At 31.2% G+C, this 24,550-nt stretch overlaps 1 pseudogene across 1 annotated transcript; it reads left to right on the plus strand.

Moving 5' to 3' along the window:
• Window positions 1-362: 362 nt before the first annotated feature.
• On the plus strand, window positions 363-2,358 carry LOC149175169 (pectinesterase-like; annotated as a pseudogene). Its single transcript, XR_016258532.1, has 2 exons — window positions 363-1,362; window positions 1,562-2,358. The product of XR_016258532.1 is annotated as a pectinesterase-like (transcript).
• The last annotated feature ends 22,192 nt before the right edge of the window (window positions 2,359-24,550 follow it).

Consider the following 24,550-nt stretch of genomic DNA (forward strand, 5'->3'; position numbering starts at 1 on the left):
TACAACTTACAGTGGCCCTTAGACGATTCATTGAAATCCTGCACATAAACTACCCTAAAATCCTGGCCCTTAGCCATTTCAGCGAACTTCCTGTGGGTAACCCACCCTCAAATTCTGCCGACACCACCACTGAAATGATGACGAAAGCAATAGAGAACCATGTGACTGAAATTCCAAGTCTTGATGTGACCTTAGGCCAATCCACTTCGAATTTGAGGATAAGATTTACCATGTGGTGGAAAATATTCACCTAAAATTGTCGCTCAATATCGTTAAAAGGAATCAGCTCGGAAAACTCATTATAAAAGGCCAACACATGGAGTGGAGATAACAGCAAGATTACCATCCCTAATCTCTGCATTTTAGTCCTTTTCAAAGTGATGGAAGGAAAGATGGAGTGTAGGAAAAGGGCCATCACATTCCATGGGGCTTCCCTAGTGGTCGTGGTGATCACAATCTGTGGAGCCCTGTGGCTTCCTCTGATTCATGCTGAAGATGTATCCTCTATAGAATTACAAGACCCAATGGAGAGCGTTGAAGCCGTTTGTAGCAAAAATCTCTATCCAGAGCTCTGCTATAACTCTCTCTCGCCTCGTCTGGGATCGTCTAGTGCTGCACAACTCAACAAGTTTCTTCACGTTGCTCTAATGGTGGCCATGGAGGAGGCGAACAAAGCTTCCGCCCTCATTCTTAGATTCGTTCAGCAAACCAGTGCTCTCCAAGATTGCATGGAGCTCATGGATATTACGAGGGATCAACTTGATAGCTCTATATCACTTTTGAAACGCCATGATCTAAAGGCATTCACGCGTGAGCAGGCCGGCGATTTACAGACGTGGCTCAGCACCTCAATCACCAACCAGGACACTTGCTTGGACGGAATTTCAGATTACCCAAAGAGCGTGGCTAGAGTTCTGGTTGAGAGCAGCGTGCAAAACTTGAGGGAGCTCGTTAGCAATTCTCTGGCCATAGCAAAGGCGGCGTAGGAGTCAAGAAGGCCCGATCCATCCCCTGAGCTACGCCTCCCGTCCGATTCCATCAAGGATGATTTTCCCTCATGGCTATCTGCGGGAGATCGAAGGCTCCTACGATTCTCTCCAAACAACGTAGTGCCGAACGTGATCGTAGCTCAGGATGGCTCTGGAAATTTCAAAACGATTTCACAAGCCATAGCTGCGGCCCCAGAGAAAAGTGGTAAGAGATATGTGATCAAGGTGAAGAAGGGAACGTACAAGGAGAACGTGGAGGTGGGTAAAACGAAGACTAATATCATGTTGATTGGAGAAGGCATGGAGGCCACAATTGTTACGGGGAGCAGAAATGTGATAGACGGATCCACCACTTTCAATTCCGCCACATTCGGTAAATCACTAACCCACTTCTAATTCTTTCATAAATTCAGTTTTCCCGATCATAATGTCAGAAAATCCTTAAATCCTCACATTCCAGAGAATTCATCACGCCTTACAGATGAGAACTTTCCCTTTTTAGAAATTGATGCAACTATGTTTAACTACTTGACTCCTTCAAGAGCTAATCTTCTTAAAATGTTTGAATGCAGCTGCTGTAGGGAAGGGGTTTATGGCACAAGACATGGCGTTCGTCAACACAACAGGACCAGACAAACATCAGGCGGTGGCTCTTCGAGTAGGATCAAATCAATCAGTCTTATATCGCTGCAAGATTGCAGCGTACCAAGACACATTGTACGCGCATTCTCTTCGCCAATTCTACAGCGAGTGTAACATTTTGGGCACTGTAGATTTCATATTTGGGAATGCCACAGTGGTGTTTCAGAGCTGCACTCTGGTGCCCAGAAAACCCGGTACAAATCAGAAAAATGTCATCACAGCACAGGGCAGAACTGATCCGAACCAAAACACAGGAACTTCCATCCACAACTACAAGATCACTCCCCATGCCGACCTTGTTCCGGTGAAAAGCTCGTTCCCAACTTATCTGGGGAGGCCGTGGAAAGAATATTCTCGAACGGTTTACATGCAATCGTACATAGATGGGGTCATTCAGCCTGCGGGCTGGCTGGAATGGGATGGAGCTTTTGCTTTGAAAACTTTGTATTATGGAGAATATATGAATACAGGGCCAGGCTCCGCTACTGGAAACCGTGTGAAATGGCCTGGGTATCGGGTGATCAAAAGTTCTCAAGAGGCGAGCAAATTTACAGTGGGAGAATTCATACAAGGAAATTCCTGGTTGCAGTCCACTGGCATCGACGGATTGACAACTTAGCGACGTCGCCCAACTTTTGAAGAAGTTCGTCTGTGTCTGTAGTTCGCTTTCAACTTTTGAGGAAGATCGTCTGTGTCTGTATTTCGCTTTCTATCGTTTTTGTAGTGTATGCATGTTCTCTATGCAGTAATGTGTCTGTATTTCGCTTTCTATCGTTTTTGGAGTGTATCCATGTTCTCTATGCAGTAATGATAAAATAAAATCATATTAAAATTTAACCCGACTCTATAGTTAGGGTTTCTGTTTTCTTATTATAAAACAATTGTTTTCTTATTATAAAATAATTTAATGTCATGATTTAAGTTATATGAATATTTATTTAATTTTTTTTATTAATTTTTTAATATAATTAAACATTTTTTAGTAAATAAAGGTTATATATATATATATAATTGATATTGAAGAGAAAGATAACAAGTTAATAATTATTTATTTAATATTGAATAATGGCAATTTTTTTTATACGCTGCTCGGATTATAGTACACATGTCATATCATTATAGTATAGATTGATATAGTGAGAGTTGTACAAATTGTACACTTTATTTTTACATTTTTTTTCAAATTTATATTTTTTTAATTTTTTTTTTTTGTAAATTCAAAAATAAAACCCATAAAAATTGTCTATTCAATACTTTACACCAATGAGAAAATTGAATTTTTGAATTTGATTACAAACCATTTATGTTTATGGTACATAGTAATTAATATATAATGTTATTTTTCAATTTATTTATATTTATTGTACATAGTAATTAGTGATAGAGTACATAGTAGTTAATAATAGAGTGCACAAAAATCAATTCTTGCCATCATTATACAATAAGAGGGGAGACATTTTAACCAATCATATTTGAAATAAACTATATTTAGAAATAATAAATTTAATTTCATAATGTTAAAATTTGGATAGATTTTAAATTTTTTTAATCAAATAAAAACTAATAGCTTTGTATGGTGCAGGGAGAAGTATAATAAATAGTTTGGTAATGTATTGTGATTGTGATAGCAAAATTCATTCATTGTGATTGTGATAGCAATTTTGATTCAAGCAAAATTTTAAAATTTTAGATTCAGTTTCAGCATAAGTTGGACAAAGTTAATTTTTTTTTCTTTTTTATCTTGTCACAAAATTTATAGATTTTTGCATTTTATGAATTGACCAATGTCCAATTTTATTATGAAACTCATAAATATTTGTTTTTATTTTAACAATGTTTATTTTCTTCTTTATATTATTTTAACAATGTTAATTTTGTTCTTTATATTATTTCAGATAAAGATAAAAAAGTATTTTTGAATTTTTAAATTTAAATAAGATTTTTATTTTCCTTTTTCCCTTACCTTTTTAAGTGTCACAAAATTCATATATTTTTGTATTTTGTGAATTGACCAATGTCCAATCTCATTATGAAATTTATGAAATTTTTTTCTTATTTTAACAATGTTTTTTTCTTCTTTATATTATTTAAGATAAGATAAAAAAACATTTTTGTCTTTTTAAATTTAAAAAAAAATGATTTTCTTTTTTCCTTTTAATTTTAGAGACACTTTTTCCTTAAATTTTGATATAATTTAATATTATCCTTCTTCTATAATTGTTTCTTCTTTATTCCAGTAAAATCGATCTAAAACTAAACATATTTATATTATCCCATCAAATCTTTATACCATTATTATATATTATATTTCTATACATTCTTACATTATCCTTATTTAATCTTTACATTATTGGTATCTTATCTTTATCCGTTATATTTTTATATTATATTTTAATAATCATAAAAATAAATAACAAATTTTCTATAAAAAATTTAAATATTTAAATCTAATTTAAATAAATTTACAATAATAATTTTTATTTTATTTTTTATATTTATATGAAATTACATTTCGCATCAAAATACTATTACCACACTCTAGGAATTGTAACATGGTTTACTTTCACATTGTTTACTTTCACGGAAATAGTTTGTTTTATTATTTCTAATTTTATTATTTATATTAAAATTATATAACTTGAATTTACTTCCAAATTTTACCAATATTATATTTAATTGGCATATAGTTTATAATTAGAATTTGAGGAAAAAAATAATACAAAATAATTTAAGTTAATTCTATTGTACATAGTTTTTACATCGTTTTCGGTTGGATTTGTGTCATTGTATAAAAACACGCACCATAGTGATTAAACCCCTTTTACAAGAATAATTAAAAATTAAACACCTTTTACCAGAATAGTTAAAAAAACCAAACATTTGTTTTACATTTTTTTTTTTAATTATAAGGTATTTTTAATTAAACACCTTATAGTTAAAAAACCAAAACATTGCCTTTTTAAAAAATATATAAATACTTAATTGTTAATATTCAATTGGGATTATCATCATGAATGTAATTGGAAATGATGTTCAATTATAAGTAATTTTACATCCAATGTATATCTATTTATTATACTTTAATTAAAGAATTAAAAAATCATACAATTTAGAAAGATGCTATTTCAAGATTGTAGAGGATATTATTATTAAGCATTTAAATTAAAGCATTTTAGTTTTAGTGGTTTCTAATCATTATTTTTGTTGAGGTTATATGAATTTTATTTTATTTTTAAAAAATGTTATTTTTCAAAGTCGAGATTGTGCTATTTCACGAAATCAAATTTTCCAATACATCATTTATCTAATCATTATTAACATGCTTTATTGTATAGATCAATATGCCTAACGAGAAACTAGATATTTTTTACCACTTTCCTATAGAACAATTAGTCCAAAATTGCAAGATTTTTAATAACTTTTAACATAATTAGAGTATCTACTGCATAATTAAAATACAAAAAACTACCAAAAATCATTTAATGGTTAGGATTAAGAAGAAGTAACAAGTTATGGATATTTCACACTAGATCTTGGAGGAGCAGATGTAGTGGAAATGCATGTGATATGATGTTCAGTTTGAGCTAGAAGAGAATTCATTCTCTCCATATAGAAATCTTGATTTCTTTGTTCTCATTTCACATCCTTAAGGCTTGTGAAAACATTGTACCTATAGACTTGTCTCTCAGTAAGGACCCTACCCAACAAGGTTTTCATTTTCCAATAGAGAGATAATGCCTGGAAATATTAGTTTTTTCAAACCCTGTTGTGGTCATGGTCAAGAATCCACTACCCAAGTTCCTCTAGTTTTTTCAAACCCTGTTGTGCCCGTCTCTCATTGACGTAGTCTCTAGGTGCTAGATTACACTATGACTAGGGTGATAGTCGAATGGAAGGTCTCAAAAACCTCTTATTCTTATCGTTGGGATCAGTTGTGGCCCTCGAGGCCTCAACATCCAGAATTAGTCCAGAATTATGATGTTTGCACATGCCTTAGCCTCCCGACCCTCTTGCTTGACATGGATTCATTAAGCACTAGAGCATAAATATCATAAGCATGATTAATAAAGAGCTTCCCTCAAGTTTTTGGTCCACCAAACCTTCTCTCGTAATTCCCACCCTGCCAAAGCTCTAAATCAATCGTAAACAATCACCATGTAGAGGCCCGAAAATCGCCATAATAGCAGGCAAAATTGCTCTATCAAAGGAAACATGTGATGGCCATTCTAGCCCCACCATTTAATGTGCTTCATTCTTCAAGGTGGTGAGAACAATGCCCAAAGCCGCCATTCTCCTCGAACTACACCCCCATCTAGGAATTTGAAAGAATTTCATTATTAAATTTTCATTTTCTATGAATATTAATTTATTAATGATCTTGGTATCTTCACCTTGTAACTTCTCTTGTGTCAAAATAAAGAGTAAAGCATAGTAGTCCTTATTTTCGGCGAAGTATGGCATCAATATAGTGAATGCCCAAGGAAAATGATATGGACCTACAACCTATGTAAAATTTGAACCTATGACTAATTTTATTTTTTAGATTTAGTCCTCATAAGTTTTTTTAGCTTTTCTTCTATTCAAGGTGGCACATGTTTCTTCGTGCAACTGAAACCCTACTTATGCTTGATGTGGTTTGTATCTATTGGTTCTCTCACATTTTCTAAAAAATTATAATTATTTCTATGCTCTCTCTCTCTCCTTGCAACATTGGTATCACTCTTCCCCAAAAGAGAGAACCTCTCTCCTCGCAACATGTTGGTATCACTCGTCCCAAAAGAGAGAATCATAGCATATGTGAAACTCTATAACTCTTAGACACGATAGAGAAACTGATCCAATTAATCAAAAAAAGTTTTTATTTTTTAATAAGTTCTTCCATATAATATTACTTCTCAAAGTGAAAAAAAATGAAAAAAGAAAAAATAGTCTCCATTATCTTATAATAAATATATTAAAAAATAAAATGTCTCTATAACGATATCTAACACAAAAAAAAAGTACTATTTAATATTATATAATAATCATAGTTAATCGTTTCTTTATACTCACATTACTAATTTTATATAATAATCATTCTTGAGAATAAGATACCACTATACTAATATATTGCACATGGATAAAATACCACTACCGTACTAAAGGATAAGACACAACTATAGTAACATTTACACATGGATAATATATTGCACATGGATAAAATACCACTACCGTACTAAAGGATAAGACACGACTATAGTAACATTTACACATGGATAAGGATCACTATATAGTTTTTCGATCATATTTCTAACTCTAAAAAGGTTTATGCTTACAGAATGATCCCTCATGTAAGTAACCATCCAAACATAACTTATAAAGGACTAGTATTTGCAAATTTCATGGCTGAGAGAGTGTTTTTTAAAGTATTGTCGTAGACTAAATGAATAATTTTTTAAAATATATTTTATAGCCCATGCCTAGATTTGAAACATTATCTAATTAACCAAAAATTATTCTTATTTTAATCCGAAAATTATTCTAAGTTTAATCATTTCTGATTACCCACACTATTAATTTTATATAATCATTATACCTGAGAATAAAGTACCACAACACTAATATCTTACTCATGAATATGATACCACTACCCTACTAGAAAATATCATAACACTATAGTAACATTTACAAATAGATAAGGGACCACTATTTAATTTTTCCATCATAATGCTCCTTGTGAGAAGGTTTAGGCTTATAAAAATGACCCCTCAAGTACATAACCATTCAAACATAATTTGGAAATATTACGACCAATGGCATTTGCAGTCGTTGAGTGTTTTTTAAACATTCAAACATAATTTGGAAATATTATGACCAATGGCATTTGCAGTCGTTGAGTGTTTTTTAAAAGTGCTGTCCCATGTTAATGAATAATTTTTTAAAGTATGTTTTATAGCTCGTGCCTAAATATGAGAAGCAAGTGGAAATTGTATTGTTTAAAGTGTTTTAAAAATTAAATGATTTTGTTTAAAGTAATTATACATGCAAAATAAATCGCTCTGACGTTGGTGAAGCCATCTTTTTGGGTTGGTAGTGCATCATCACATGGTTCGTAATTGGCTAGGACATGGTGCTCTCTCTTTTTAGGACAAAAGCAAAATATATTTATCCCGTTCAAATTTTCTCTGAAAATTGTGTGAAAAGGATGACAGGTCGGAATACTGTTATTTGTTTAGTGTGAGATATTTTTATCAGTGTTCTTTTTGTTTTTCGTAATTGGCAAGGAAAAAACAAAATATATATTTTTCGTTTAAGTTATTTCTGAAAATTCTATGTGAAAAGGAGGACAGGTTGGAAGACTGTATTGGTTTAGTGTGAGATATTTTTACGAGTATTAATTGAGCGACGTTTTTGGTTGTTGACTGCATAGTTGTTTTCTAAGTAGAAAAGTGAAAGCAAGTGGATTAAGTATGGGAAAAATATAATGTATTATTACATTATTTGTTTTTTAAAATGAGATAAAAATTATTAATGTTATTATATAATTTGTTAAAAGACTTTTTATTTTAACAACTTTTATTTTCTTTTTCAGATTATTTTAACAATGTTTATTTTCCTCTTTATATTATTTCAGATAAAGATAAAAATATATTTTTGAACTTTTAAACTTAAATAAGATTTTTATTTTCCTTTTCCCCATTAACTTTTTAAGTGTCACAAAAGTCATATATTTTTGTTGTCCAATCTCATTTTGAAGTTCATGAAAATTTGTTTTTATTCTAACAATGTTTTTTTCTTCTTTATATTATTTTAGATAAAAATAAAAAAAATATTTTTGACTTTTTTCCCTTTAATTCCAGAGACACTTTCTCCTTAAATTTTGATATGATTTAATATTATCTTTTTTCCTGTGTAATTGTTTCTTCTTTATTCAAGTAAAATGGATCTAAAACTAAACATATTTATATTATCCGATGAAATCTTTATACCATTCTTATGTATTATATTTCTATACATCCTTACATTATCCTTATTTGATCTTTACATTATTGGTATCTTATTTTCATGCATTATATTTTTATATTATATTTTAATAATAATAGAAATAAATAACAAATTTTGTATAAAAAAATTAAATATTTAAATCTAATTTAAATAAATTTACAATAATATATATATATTTTTTAATATATTTATATGAAATTACATTTCTCATCAAAATACTACTTACCACACTATAGGAATTGTAACCTTGTTTACATTCACCGCAATAGCTTGCTTTATTATTTATAATTTTATGCATTTATATTAAAATTATATAATTTGAATTTACTTTCAAATTTTACCAATACTATATTTAATTTGCATATAATTTATAAGTAAAATTTAAAAAAAAAATAATACAAAATAATTTAAGTCAATTCTATTGTACATAGTTTTCACATTATTTTTAATTGGATTTGTGTCACTGTATCAAAAACACGCACCATAGTGATTAAACCCCTTTTACAAGAATAATTAAAAATTAAACACCTCTTACAAGAATAGCTAAAAAACTCAAACATTTGTTTTACATTTATCTTTAATTATAAGGTATTTTTAACTAAACACCTTATAGTTAAAAACCCAAAACATTTCCTTTTTAAAAAAGATATAAATACTTAAATTGTTAATATTCAATTGGGATTATCATCATGAATCTAATTGGAAATGATGTTCAATAATAAGTAACTTTACATCCAATGTATGTCTATTTATTATACTTTAAATAAAGAATAAAAGAATTATATAATTTAGAAAGATTCTATTTCAAGATTGTATTGGTTATTATTATTAAGCATTTAAATTAAAGAGTTTTAGTCTAAGTGGTTTCTAATCATTATTTTTGTTGAGGTTATATGAATTTTATTTTATTTTTAAAAAATGTTTTTTTTCAAAGTCTAGATTGTGCTATTTCACAAAATCAAATTTTCCAGTACATCATTTATCTAATCATTATTAACATGCTTTATTGTAGAGATCGAGAAATTAGATATTTTTTACCACCTTCCTATAGAACAATTAGTCCAAAATTGCAAGATTTTTAATAACTTTAACATAACTAGAGTGTCTACTGCATAATTAAAATACAAAAAAGTACCAAAAATCATTTAATGGTTAGGATTAAGAAGAAGAAACGAGTTATGGATATTTCACACTAGATCTTGGAGGAGCAAATGTAGTGGAAATGCATGTGTTATGATGTTCAATTTGAACTAGAAGAGAATCCATTCTCTCCATATAGAACTCTTGATTTCTTTGTTCTCATTTCACATCCTTGAGACTTGCAAAAACATTGTACCTATCGACTTGTCTATCAGTAAGGAGCCTACCCAACAAGGTTTTCATTTTCCAATAGAGAGATAATGCTTGGAAATATTAGTTTTTTCAAACCCTGTTGTGGTCACAGTCAAGAATCCACTACCCAATTTCCTCTAGTTTTTTCAAACCCTGTTGTGCCCGTCTCTCATTGACGTAGTCTCTAGGTGCTAGATTACACTATGATTTTCTAGGGTGATAGTCGAATGGAAGGTCTCAAAACCTCTTATGCTTATTGTTGGGCTCAGTTGTGGCCCTCGGGGCCTCAACATCCAGAATTAGTCCAGAATTATGATGTTTGCACATGCCTTAGCCTTCTGACCCTCTTGCTTGACATGGATTCATTAAGAACTAGAGCATAAATATCATTAGCATGATTATGAAAGAGCTTCCCTCAAGCTTTGGTTCCACCAAACCTTCTCTCGAAATTCCCACGCTGTCAAAGCTCTAAATCAATCGTAAACAATCACCATGTAGAGGCCCAAAAATCGCCATAATATTAGGAAAAATTGCTCTATCAAAGGAAACACATGATTACCTTGCAGGGATGCAACATAAGTGGACCTGTCGCTGCCCTCCTTTTCTATAATTGACATTTATCATGGATAACAAGTGATACTATTGTTACATGTGTTTGCATGCATTGTGGTGGCCATTCTAGCCCCACCATTTAATCTGCTTCATTCTTCAAGGTGGCGAGAAAAATGCCCCAAGCCGCCATTCTCCTCGAACTACACCCCCATCTGGGAATTTGAAAGAATTTCATTATTAAATTTTCATTTTTCTATGACTATTAATTTTAGTAATGATCTTGGTATCTTCACCTTGTAACTTCTCTTATGTCAAAATAAAGAGTAAAACAAAGTACTCCTTATTTTCGGCCAAGTATGGCATCAACATAGTGTATGCCCAGGGAAAATGATATGGACCTACAACCTATGTAAAATTTGAACCTATGACTAATTTTTTTTTTTAGATTTAGTCCTCATCAGTTTTTTTGAGTTTTTCTTCTATTCAAGGTGGCACATGTTTCTCTGTGCAACTGAAACCCTACTTATGCTTGATGTGGTTTGTATTTATTGGTTCTCTCACATTGTCTAAAAAATTATAATTCTTTCTACTCTCTCTCTCTCTCTCTCCTCGCAACATTGTTATCACTCTTCCCCAAAAGAGAGAACCTCTCTTCTCGCAACATGTTGGTATCACTCTTCCCCAAAAGAGAGAATCATAGCACATGTGAAACTTTGTAACTCTTAGACATGATAGAGAAACTAATCCAACTAATCAAAAAAAGTTTTTATTTTTTAATAATTTCTTCCATATAATATTACTTCTCAAAATGAAAAGAAAAAGGAAAAAAGAAAAAATAGTCTCCATTATTATGAGTATCTTATAATAAACATATTAAAAAATAAAATGTCTCTATAATGATATCTAACACAAAAAATACTACTATTTAATATTATATAATAATCATAGTTAATAATTTCCTTATACTCACATCATTAATTTTATATAATAATCATTCTTGAGAATAAGATACCACTATACTAATATCTTGCACATGGATAAAATACCACTACCCTACTAGAGGATAAGACACGACTATAGTAACATTTACACATGGATAAGGGATCACTATATAGTTTTTCGATCATATTTCTAACTCTAAAAAGGTTTATGCTTACAGAATGATCCCTCATGTAGGTAACCATCCAAACATAATTTGGAAATAGTATGACAAATGAATATAAAGGACTAGTATTTGCAAATTTCATAATTAAGAGAGTGTTTTTTAAAATATTGCCCCATGCTAAAGGACTAATTTTTTAAAATATATTTTATAGCTCGTGCCTAAATTTGAAACATTATATAATTAACCTTAAATTATTCTTATTTTAATCAAAACATTATTCTAATTTCAATCATTTCTTAATACTGACACTATTAATTTCATATAATCATTATACTTGAGAATAAAGTACCACAACACTAATATCTTACTCATATCTTACTCATGAATATGATACCACTACCCTACTAGAAAATATGATAACACTATAGTAACATATAGTAACATTTACACATAGATAAGAGACCACTATTTAATTTTTCCATCAAAATGCTCCTTCTGAAAAGGTTTATGCTTATATAAATGACCCCTCAAGTAAATAACCATTTAAACATAATTTGGTCAAGTAAATAACCATTCAAACATAATTTGGAAATATTATGACCAATGGACAACCATTTGCAATCGTTGAGTGTTTTTTAAAAGCGCTGTCCCATGCTAATGAATAATTTTTTACAGTATGTTTTATAGCTCTGGCCTAAATATGAGAAGCAAGTGGAAATTGTATTGTTTAAAGTGTTTTTAAAATGATGTCACATGCTAAATGATTTTTCTGATGTGACGTTGGTGAAGCCATCTTTCTGGGTTGTTAGTGCATCACCACATGGTTCTTTCTCTGGGTCGTAATTGGCTAGGACATGTTGACAAAAGCAAAAATATATTTATCCCGTTCAAATTTTCTCTGAAAATTCTGTGAGAAAAGGATGACAGGTTGGAATCGTGTTATTTGTTTAGTATGAGATATTTTTATCAGTGTTCTTTTCCTTTTTCGTAATTGGTAAGGAAAAAACAAAATATATATATATATTTTTCGTTTAAGTTTTTTCTGAAAATTCTATGTGAAAAGGAGGACAGGTTGCAAGACTTTATTTGTTTAGTGTGAGATATTTTTATGAGTATTAAGTGAGGGACGTTTTTGGTTGTTTACTGCATGGTTGTTTTCTATGTAGAAAAGTGAAAGCAAGTGGATTTAGTATTGGAAAAATATAATGTGTTATTCTATTATTTGTTTTTTAAAATGAGATAAAAAGTAGCAATGTTATTATATAATTTGTTTATCTCGTTATTATTTTATTTTATGTATTATTATATAATTTGTTTTTGTAAAATAAATTAAAAACTATTAATATTATTATTATTATATATATAATTTAATTTTTTTGCTATAACATGTTTTATTGGGTTTTTTTTAATTTAATATGTGATGATATAAGGATTTTGTTGATTTATGTTAAAAAAAATTAATGAATTTCAATATTTAGTGGAGAATATTGAAATTATTTATAGTATTTTTTTTAATATTTAATTTTGAATTTCCATTTATATTGATTTGGCAAATTGTTTTAATGAATTGTTTTGAAATGTAAAATTTGAAAATAGGAAAATTGTTTGAATGATGAATCCATTATATTTTATAGAAATTTATTATGAAAATTACATTTTAAATCTTTACAAAAGTAAATTGTATACACAAATTCTTTACAAATAGAAAAACAAATAATAGTATACATAATATTTAGAGATTTTAAATTGTAACTTTTAAGTGAACTCTAATTTTCATAATCTTTCAACTATATAATTCACAATACCACACACACATATATATCACTTAAAATCCTAATCCTAGTCTTCAACCACTATTACATTATAACATGTCAAAAAACAAGTAAAAAATAGAAAAACAGATATATATATATATATATATATATATATATATATATATATATATATAATTTAAAATCCTAATCCTATTCTTTAACTATTATTAGATTATAACATATTAAAAAAACAAGTAAAAGATAGAAAAACCTAAATGAATCCGTGAAAGCCTTCTTAGCTCCATATCAATATAGAATGGCCAATATCCATATTGTCATGCAACGTTTAATGATACAGCCCATCATATATAAAGGTTGTAATATTGTAAAACAATTAAATTTTCACGTCCTATATTCTATTAAAATACTACTGAGTTATATATATAGAGTATATTATTGGTCATAAATGTAGAATACATTGAACAAATCCTATAAAATAAATATAATATACATTCCAATTATACAACACATATTTCACAAAATATGAAACATAAATTAAAATAAATAAATAAATTATAGATTATCATTAAATTAACATAAATAAAATAAAATAAAATAAATCACACTTAAAAATTACTAACAAATATATATATTTTTTTTAACCATACAATAAATTATTAAAATATATTAACCAACATTATTATTATTTTTTTTTTCTGAATCAGGCTATTCTATTAGTAGTACAAAAAGTCAAAAATTACATAAGTGTTACAACAGGGCCATGGCCCTGTAACTTCTGCCGAAAGATTGACAGTTTGCCCAAATTATACATACCCAAAATTGAACAGGTACAAAAATTGGATGCTGAGCATGGACATGCTGTGACAAACTAACATAACGACACATGACATTACTTAATCTAAGACTGATACACATATGAACCCTTGTAGCCGACACATAGACGGAAACCGAACACATACAGAAAACAAGGTATGAAGACAGTGCGTAGCTTTCCTTTCCAGGCTGCTGAGGGCGAACTTAATGGCTGAATTAATCCTCGTCTGTGGTATATGGCTCGTCCTCCACCTTGCCCTTAAATTGCTGTGAGTCATCCAAGTCCGAGCGAGGGACCACCGGGCTGGTATGGATCCTCTGTGCCGGTTCGCTTGGGCCCGTAATGGCCTGGTAGGGCATAGCATATCAATTGCGGGCACCTGCATATCAATTATGGGCACCTGCACAGTCCCTTGAGCCGGTGGAGGGTTGCCTTGAGTTGCTTCAGCTTGACCTCTGAGATTGCCACAATGCTCGACAGAAACAGATATAATGAATGTGGAGTTTGCCAGTGTGCAAGGTATTCTATACCTGACTGTGGGATGCGCTGCATGTCCGCATTCTGGTATATCTCCTCTCCAAGGCACGCTGCCACGCCCCGTTGCTCTACCATGGAAGCCATGCTGGTCAGATGTTACCTCGACAGAGGAAGAAGGAGAAATTGCGGTCCTCCGAGCTGAAGCCCGACCCCGAGAGCCTCCTCGTCGGCTGCTCATTCTGAGGCGCTCCCTCTGCATTGCTGAGTTTGCCACCGAACAAGAATGTCCCTGCGCAATCCCCCACCTGACCAGAGAATGTTCCAACGCTGCAGCGGAGTGCCCAGCAGCTTCGAATGAATGCCAGAATGTGACAGAGGCTCCCGGGATATGAAGCGCCATCGCTGAGAGTTGCAGGAGGACAGTAAAGGCAGACAAGACTGGTATTAACTCCCGCTGATGATCAACTGCATGCGCCTTTATGAAGCAGGCTGCAGGGTGCTGCGTGGCACGTCCGGGCTGACACATGCCCATGTGACGCACCAGCTGTGGGCTGCTCGGCCTTTTAAACACCCGCATCCGGGAGCCAACATTATTATTTTAATAATACACTGAACTAATTAATTCCCATCTCGTTGTCATTGTACGTAAGAAGGAGCAGAAGAAATAAACTATTAACCAATATTATTATTTTAATAATACATTGAACTAATTAATTCCCATCTCGTTGTCATTGTACGTAAGCAGAGGATGAATATGTTATAATAAGAAAATGACATAATTCAAATTCTTGGAATCAAAACAATCATCAACTATGAACAATCAACTATGAATGTAATGAGCAACTCTAATAACTTGTTTTTTTATACTAACAAATATTATTATTTTAATAATAAAAGAACTAATTAATTCCCATTTTGTTGTCATTATACAGTAAGCAAATGACATAATTCAAATTCTTCGAATCAAAAGAAGAATATGTTATAACAAGAAAATGACACAATATGTTATAAGAATAAAATGACATCATTCAAATTCTTCGAATCAAAAGAAGAATATGTTATAAGAAGAAAATGACATAATTCAAATTCTTCGAATCAAAAGAAGAATATGTTATAACAAGAAAATGACATAATTCAAATTCTTCAAATCAAAACAATAATCAACTATGAATGTAACGAGCAACTCTAATAAGTTGTAAACACATAAATAGATGAAATCAAAATTATCAGAATTATTAGTTCGCATTTAATTTTGGATGATATAACTAAAGTGAAAATTTAATGTCAAAACAAAAAATTAGGATATAGATATGAAGATAAACAACGAAATGTTTATAAATTAAATAATTGATATATATGATAAATATAATTTTATTATTATTTTGTTAAAAGGTGTTACATTTTTCAACATTGGGCATCAATTATCTATTTTCATTGAAATAAAAATAATAAATCAATAAAAAAAAATTATATATACACATTAAGTTTACCTGGAAAACATCATTAAAATAATTTGTGACATACTAGTTTGATTTCATGGATCTTGAACATTCCTATGGGCATGTTCATTGAATTTTTCTCCACAATTATTAGACACAATTATTTTATTGAAGAAAAAAGATCCAATTCTTAAGTATTCACACCTCTTGCAGTATATATATCTTCATCTTCTCACTTTGTATCTAACAAGGGAAGAATTGATCGTCAAATACTAAATTCAAAATCATATCAAGTGAGTTTGAGCCACAACTAGAATTGTAGCCTGCAACCAAAGCATACATCCAAAGTCATCCAAATCTAGATTCATAGATGTATCCAGTTCCAACTTCATAGATCATAGATTCATGGATGTATCCAATTACATGATCATGATTTGGATGGTGGCCAACCTTAAACCACCTTTAGTAGAACTTTTACTATCCAACTCATTAGTTTGTGGTAATCCTTAAAATATCATTAGGGAGCACATCCACTTCGTAGAAGACTTCATCTTTTAGCCAGATTCAAAATTATTCCAAGAATTGCAACTACTTTGAGCCAAGTTCTAGTGTTGGTGTTCATCCTTAAACCACCATAGGTAGGAGACTTTGACTTCTACTACCTCATTTGGTTTGTGGTCTTCCTTAAACCAGCATCTCAAAGAGCACATCCAGCCATTGGTTTCTATATACCTTCATATTTGAGTTCTCTTATTGGACTTATATACACCCCTTTCGATAAGGAAATATAATCCTTTGGGGTTATGCGATTTTTTCCTATTCACATCAGATGAAGGTGAAAAAACTCAAGTGAAGGCCAACAATCATGAGAAGTCCAAGAGACCTCTTAAAAGATAAAAACCAGAGGCCAATGAAATGGTATTAATGTGTGTCATATGAATGACAAATGTATCTCACATTCATGTATTTTTTTGTCAACTTTCATGTGTGTTTCCTACCTAGAGATAATGCAATTTTATAATAAAAAAATTATATAATTTGTAAACATCATAAATTACATATACAATGAAGTTCCCACAACACCATTTAGGTATGTTTCTAGAGTATATTATTACAATATTTTAAATTATCTCATAATTATTTATCTATAGTTTGGCATTAATCGATGTGTCACGACATTATCATGTACTAGTGGTAACATATGATTAAGGTGCATTGTATGAGGTGATTCCTTTGGGTCAAACAATTATTTTTAAATGATTCCATGGGGTACTTATGATTTTGATAGCCTCAAGCATTTATTCTCTAAGAATTCTCTTCCAGGTACTTCTTATATCATCTTTCACCATACCTTTCTCTAAGATGGTCTATTGGCCTATTTATCTCCCTTATTCCATTGGAAGGCTTGATGTTCCATACAACTTCTTTAAATAACACTTGTAGGAATTTCCCCTAAGGAAACAATAGTTTCCTTGTCATCCTTATCTCTCCCCCATATTATGATCGATGCTTCATCAACTTGGAGTAGAATACTAGAGGAGGATATATTTAGTGGCTTAGGGAGGAGGAATCTAAAGGACAGTTTCATGCTATCCATGTTGCAAGTAGTAGATATATGTTTCTATATTGTTGTTTCAAACTAAATAATAAAGAAACTCATTCTTATTCCAATGTTATTATTATATCTATTTAATTTCCTTTCTATGCTTTAAGATTTTATTGAACTAACTTAATGAATACTTATATGCTTTGATTCTTCATTATTTTCTTTCTTTCCACCTATTTTGGTTGTAGGCCTAAAGTTGAGGGGCAATAAGGAGACAAGGGAAAAAAGGATCTACTGCAACCATCAAATCTACAAGTAGGTACACTATATAGTAGGTTAGTTATTACCTTTTTAGCATTAATTTTTGTGCTAGTGTCTTGAGTTTCTTCTATCTACTCTATAGGGTTTTCAACTCTAACCTTAGGGGATAATTTCCTACAATACTACTACATGGAATATATGTGTGAAAGAGGAATGTTACAATATTATTGGTGGACATGATAAATCCATCAATAACTAATTTACATGTTCTTATGAAATTCGAAAGCATAACTACAATTATTCTAGTATTATATTTCCATATGTCAATTCTGGTAATGATGGTGAAGAGCTAGGAGGAATTGACATAAAGACCATAAGGGGGTCATTCTATGTATTAACAATCTAGTGGAAATATAATCATGGTAGCTTAACATGCTAGCATATTTTCAAATAATAATTCCTTGTAAAATGTTTGCAAATATTACCAAATGCATTGAATCTAATCTTGGTTATGTTTAATGCTTGTGTCCACAGAAAATTTAATGGACTAAATTTTGCAAATGGGCTAATTTTCTATGATTTTTCCCAAAACATATTCGCTGAATTCCATTTTTTCAAAATGATTTGCCCAAATATTATAGGATAAATTTGTTTTATCTTTAAAATCACCAAAATTTTATAGATACTATATAAAATCATTATAAATTTGAAATTTTTACAAAAATATTGCCAAACATTTTACAATGTGCATATTAGGGACAATAAGAATTGCCAAGGTTTCTACACTTTAAGATAAAATTCAATCATTAAATTTGTCCCTGCTTGTGACCGTTATTATCATGGAAGGTCCCATTTCTCTAGTGACATCATTAACATCAAAAATTTTACCCATTCAACTATATATATATATATATATATATATATATATATATATATATATATATATATATATATATTGGAAGAAAAAACATTTCTATTCCCAAATAGAAATATACATATTTAACCCCCCATTATGAGATATGAAAATTCCTGAAGAAATTTTTGTGAATAAGCATTGAATCCCCTGAATAAACAAAATAGTCCATTAAAGGAGCTAGACTATTACTAAAAAACTAATCAAAGTCATCCTAAAATTGTCTTAGAGCTAAGATTACAATAGTAGAAAAATATATTTTTACAAAAAATATGGAGTGTAGAGAAAAAGACATATCCTGAACTAAATTGACTTTATAAAATTCATGGATAATACAGAATCTTGGAGCGATATATCTTCCTTTGTGATCTCATATACTTTGACACTTGTCTCTTTATATATGTGAGAGAAATAAGACCATTCAAGGCCCTATGTTAACTCCTTGATCTGGAAAAGCATATATTGCATTCTCACATTTTGCATTTGAAATTATTTTTTTGTATTCAATGACAAACTTGCAGTCTCTTAATTTTAATGCTTGGATAAACAAATATGCCTTACATAAATAATAAGAGACCATAAATCTACACATTCTACTTTAGAGGTTGAACTAAGAGTAGGGTCATATCAAAGAAGCTAAAAGTGAGAGAAATTTAAATGGAGGACCATACAAACCCCACATTAGGGAGGACCGACTTGATAGGCTCTGTAAAACAACCCCCAAGTAATTCTATATTCCAAAGGAGGAATGATTGGATTAAGATATTTAAACTTCTTACGATCAAACCTAAATCCCTTTGTTAACTTCACAATTAGCTTTGCAACAACATCTCTTGGAAGCTATTTATCCCCAAAAATTTTAATTTTCCTTCCCCACAAAATTAAATAAATGATAAAGAAAAATAAATAGCCAAACTGTGATATAGATGAATCACAATGACAAAGTTGAACATTGTCTTCCAAACTGAAAGAAAGACAAAAAAATTGATCACACACTGTTTGGAAAATGAGGACAATATTTGAACCAAAAATGCACATGAAAAAAATAGATGGTGAATAGTTTCAGCCTCCCTTTAGCATAAAGAATACCTATTGAGCCCGTTCTAGTCCACTTTTAGAATGCTTCCCAAGGTAAGTAATTTGTTACTCATAGAAAGCCATAGGAGAGGTTTTCTCCATTAATGGCTTGTTGTAATCTAGTGAAAATAATACATATTTAGTAGTAGATCCATACACCCAGTGGATACTAAGCAAAGGAATACATGCAACACATAAGATAGAGAAAATAGAGAAAAAAGAGTAGTTCTAAATCATCCAAAACACTTATTATATTAGCCCACAACTATCATTACATTAATTTCCAACATGTCTCATATTTATACTAGACTCTCAATAGTTAAAACTAACTACCTTAACTACTCAGTTAGTCAATCCATCAAGGAAACTGACTTGACTAGTCTATCAACCTAGCTTGCATATTTAACAAAGAGTCTAATTATGTATTCGGACTTGAGGGTCTAGTCAACAAAGTCAACTAGCCCTTCAAACAACTCCCCCACCCTCAATTTCTTATTTGTCTCAAACAATGGGAGATGTGGAGTCTTACAATGTCTATATATATATATATACAAAATATATGTAAAACAACTTATAACTATTTTTTGGGAGAGCTAGGTCACTCCATATTTTTGTGAGAAGTTTTGAATTAATTTCCCTTTAGATATTAGCCATTATATTTTATAAATATAAACACTAGAGAAAATTTTGCAGAAAGTTATAACATGTAATAAGTATGACCAAAGTTTAAGCATGCATGAGACTATTCATTTATGAATTTAATGTCCCCTTGCAAGGATAGCCAATTTAAATCTATTATTGTTCAATCAACAAAATAATTCTTGTGATAAGTTCCTTGGGATCCTTCTTGTCAAGCTTGATGCATGAAATCCAAGCTTATGTTTATCTATGTAAATCTCCCTTAAGTCCCTCCATTTGTCTATGATGTTTTGATAGGATCTCCAAAATATATTCCATCTTAGTTTTGAAGACATCCAATTCACCATTTTGGACAATTATTTTAGAACTACCATAATAATTTTCATAGTTTGTTTTATTTCCTTTAAAATCAAGTCCTTTATCATTCCTCTCTTTGGATGACATGAATTTGACGTGAGGGGGAGAAATACATGGTAATAGAATAAATGAAGGTTAGAAGATGCAATGAGATTTCCAGAAGGAGGGGGTAAGCTAAAGGGGATATTCAAGGACAAAAGGAAAAAAATACATCGAATGCCTAGGCAAAATGCTAATGGACCTCCATATAAAAAAATGTTTCATTCCATTTCAAACTACCCTCACCTAAAATGATTGATGCAAAAGTATGAAGGCGCCTGAAATGAGGGAATCCTATAATTTGATGAAATGAAGAAGATAAAAATTATTGAAGAATCTCCAAGCCCAAGTGAATGTCAATGGGAAGATGTTCTGAAGTGTGGAGAAATCAATAAATTGAATGCAAGAAGTTGTGAGCCATGTGATGTGGTGGGAGGTGTAATAATAATAGATAGCTAGCATGTCAACTTTGTTACACATAGTGTTGTCCTTGATGACAAGTTGTGTCATTGATGTATAAGGGGATTCATAAGGAAGAAACAATGTCACTCATGAATCAAAGGAAGTGGTATCATAGCCTAATATCTTACATGCCCCCATTAAGTGAAATCAAACAGGTTTGAATTTTACTAACTTATCTTCAAATTTATGATTTCCTAATGAGTCTATGAATGGTATGGTTGGATATTCCTCTTTGAGACCTTTCCAACAATATATCACACTTGAAAAAACCCCTCCTGGATGAGAAGTTATGATCAATTGAAGTTGGTAACTGTAATGAGAACCAAAAACACAAATTTTATTGAAAAGCACCAAGCTTTTAAACAAAAGGCATATTCTAGGTAGATCTATGGTCTTGTGGTAAAATCTATGATGGATGTCACATAACCATGCACATTGTTTAACTTATTAGAGTTCTAGAATATTTTAGAGAATCTAGCAATTGAAATTATCATGAACAATAGATGAACTATCAACCTGCTCGAGGTCTAATAAGGGCCACCCCTCCGTGCTAGCATAATCCCATAGTGAGATGTGGCAGGGATCTATTTGACCCCTCGATTGGGTTCCATGTGTATCCCCTTGCACATTTATTGATGACATGGCATATCTTAATGTTGAAGTGATGAATCACATGCATACAAGTGGAAATATGGACATATGGCCATCAATGGCAAGCCTAACAGGGTGACATGACAAGGAAGGATGATGACACATGGAATTCCCAGATGACATGTACAATTGACAAATAGGTGCAAGTCTTTATGACTCATGACCCGATTAGAATGAAACAAGTTGCAGGTGTGATGGCATGATGAAGTTAGTGATCAAGTGCATAATGACCCTTATATTATAGTAATTTGATGTGGTTCCATGGGTGTTTAAATGTTGGATCAGTTTCCCAAAATGAGGTCCTCATCCTATATATATTAAGCCATGGTTCATGATTGAAACACATTAAATGAGAACGTGGAGCATAATGATTAGGCATGGTCTTCATGGCTAGTCTGATGTGATTTGGTTTGGATGGTCGTAAGGTCAAATATTTGTAGTGTGCTGGGGACATCATTATTATTGATTAGATTTGTGATTATGATGCGGAACAGTTCTAGTTCAGCAAGATGACTTGGAGTGTGTTGAAGGAACAGTTTTGATTGGATTGATGCTTGTGAAGCAAAAATAGTTATGGTTTTGGTCGATGAATTTGAGTGTGTCGAGGGCATAATTTTTTTTGATTGGATTGGCATTGTGATGTGAAAATATTTTTGGATTCACTCGACAACTTAGAGTGTGCAGAGTGATTGATCCACATGGCACAATTCTATTGGTCATAATCAAATGTTAAAGGTCATGCAATTCTTGTCCACGTCCATCATTCATTTTAGCCATGTTGATCCTAAGTCGTCCAATTGGTAAGAAAGTGCATACTATTTAATGATGTTAATGATCGTGCAAGTTTCATTGATATCTGTTGTTGACGTAGATAATGAATTGTAGATGCACCCAAACGTTGCAGATTGTTTAATGCTAATACTTTGCATTTTGTCCTATAGTTTGACCCTTGAACTAATGTTGATTTTCAACTGGCCATAACTTCTCATACGCGAGTATTTTTTCAGAGTATGATATATCGTTGGAATGGTACCAACGAGCTCTATGCAATCATGTAGTTTATATATCATTTGGATATCATAGCTATGTCAAAAATTGAAATAAATTTAAGTACCTTCAACTTCACTTGATGAGAACCTATAAGAGATGTATTTTTCATATTTCTTTAGAGAGAGTCATGTTTCTTTCTCATACATCCCATTTGACATCATTGATATCATGTTGTCATAATGACAACACTATATGCAAAAGAGTGTATGCCTCTTCACTTTGGGCGTTCTTCAATAATCTTATAGGAGTTCCATGCACCAATGATCTATTACTGTATTATTTTAATTCAACTTGAGTGAAACAATGTACTTGTGTTACACATATCCTCTCTTTTCTAATAATTCTTATCCCTTTCAATTTTCCATATATCAATTGTTGGTTTATAATAATGTTTACATCATTGTGTCCTATTTTTAGACTCCTCATTGAGTGTTTACTCTCTAGTATTTTTGGATGAGGCTCTCTTTTCATGCTATCTCCTCAATTTTGGTTGATTGTATAGCATTATGAGTCTCTCATGGACAATTATCCTTCCCCCCCATCGCTAGCCCAAAATTACTCTTGCTTGTCAAAGAGGTAAGTCATGGGCATAATTATTTGCTAAGAAAGTAATCCCATGTCTCTTTGGTATATTTACTACAAGCTTCTAGAAATTACTCCTAGGTTTCTTCCCTTTCTTCATCATTCATATTGGCTGGTTCATGCATAGGGTCTCAGTACTAAACAATATGTCCAACTCCCTTTTCAGGAAGAAAATTTTCAAGTGAATACAGTCTTGTATGCAGAAAAAACTAATGGAAATCAATGTAGAAATTTTCTTTTAGTTTTTCAATGAAGGTTCAATCCTCAACTACTTGTTCTTCACAATAGTCTTTAATCATTTTCTTAACCCACTCATTCAAGTTTGTTCTTCCCTAGTTGATTATTTTGTACATCAAGCATGCTTTAGTGGTAGGATGATGCATGAAATGGTTGGTCTATCTATTTTTCACTTCAACGAGGATGGATTCAATAAATATTTCATGTCTTTTTTCGAAAAAAATAATTGGTTTCTCCTAGTATAGTTCCTTGGGCAATTATTGATTTTTCTTTTCCATGATTCTTGAATATCTTCTAAAATCAACATTTATGTGTATCTTAAGTCAACTTGGATTTAGGAACTTCTAAAAATGGAAATAATTTTGTATGCTAGTGAATTGTATACACAATTACCAGTAGATCCATGCGTCAAGAAAATTTGAAGTGAAGGAAGAAATGCAACACATAAAATAGAGAAAAATGGGAAACACGGGTAGTTGTAGACAAACCAGAACACTTCTTGTATTAATCCACTACCACAACTATCATTACATTCCTTGTTAACATATCTCATATTTATATTAGAGTATTGGTAGTTACAACTAACCAACTACCTTAACTATTGAGTTAGTCGACCTGACACAGAAA

Source organism: Pinus tabuliformis, chromosome 4_1 (genome assembly GCF_031772625.1).
Source record: "Pinus tabuliformis cultivar Carrire ecotype Pingquan chromosome 4_1, CPIR1, whole genome shotgun sequence".
In the NCBI taxonomy this organism is placed as follows: Eukaryota; Viridiplantae; Streptophyta; class Pinopsida; order Pinales; family Pinaceae; genus Pinus; species Pinus tabuliformis.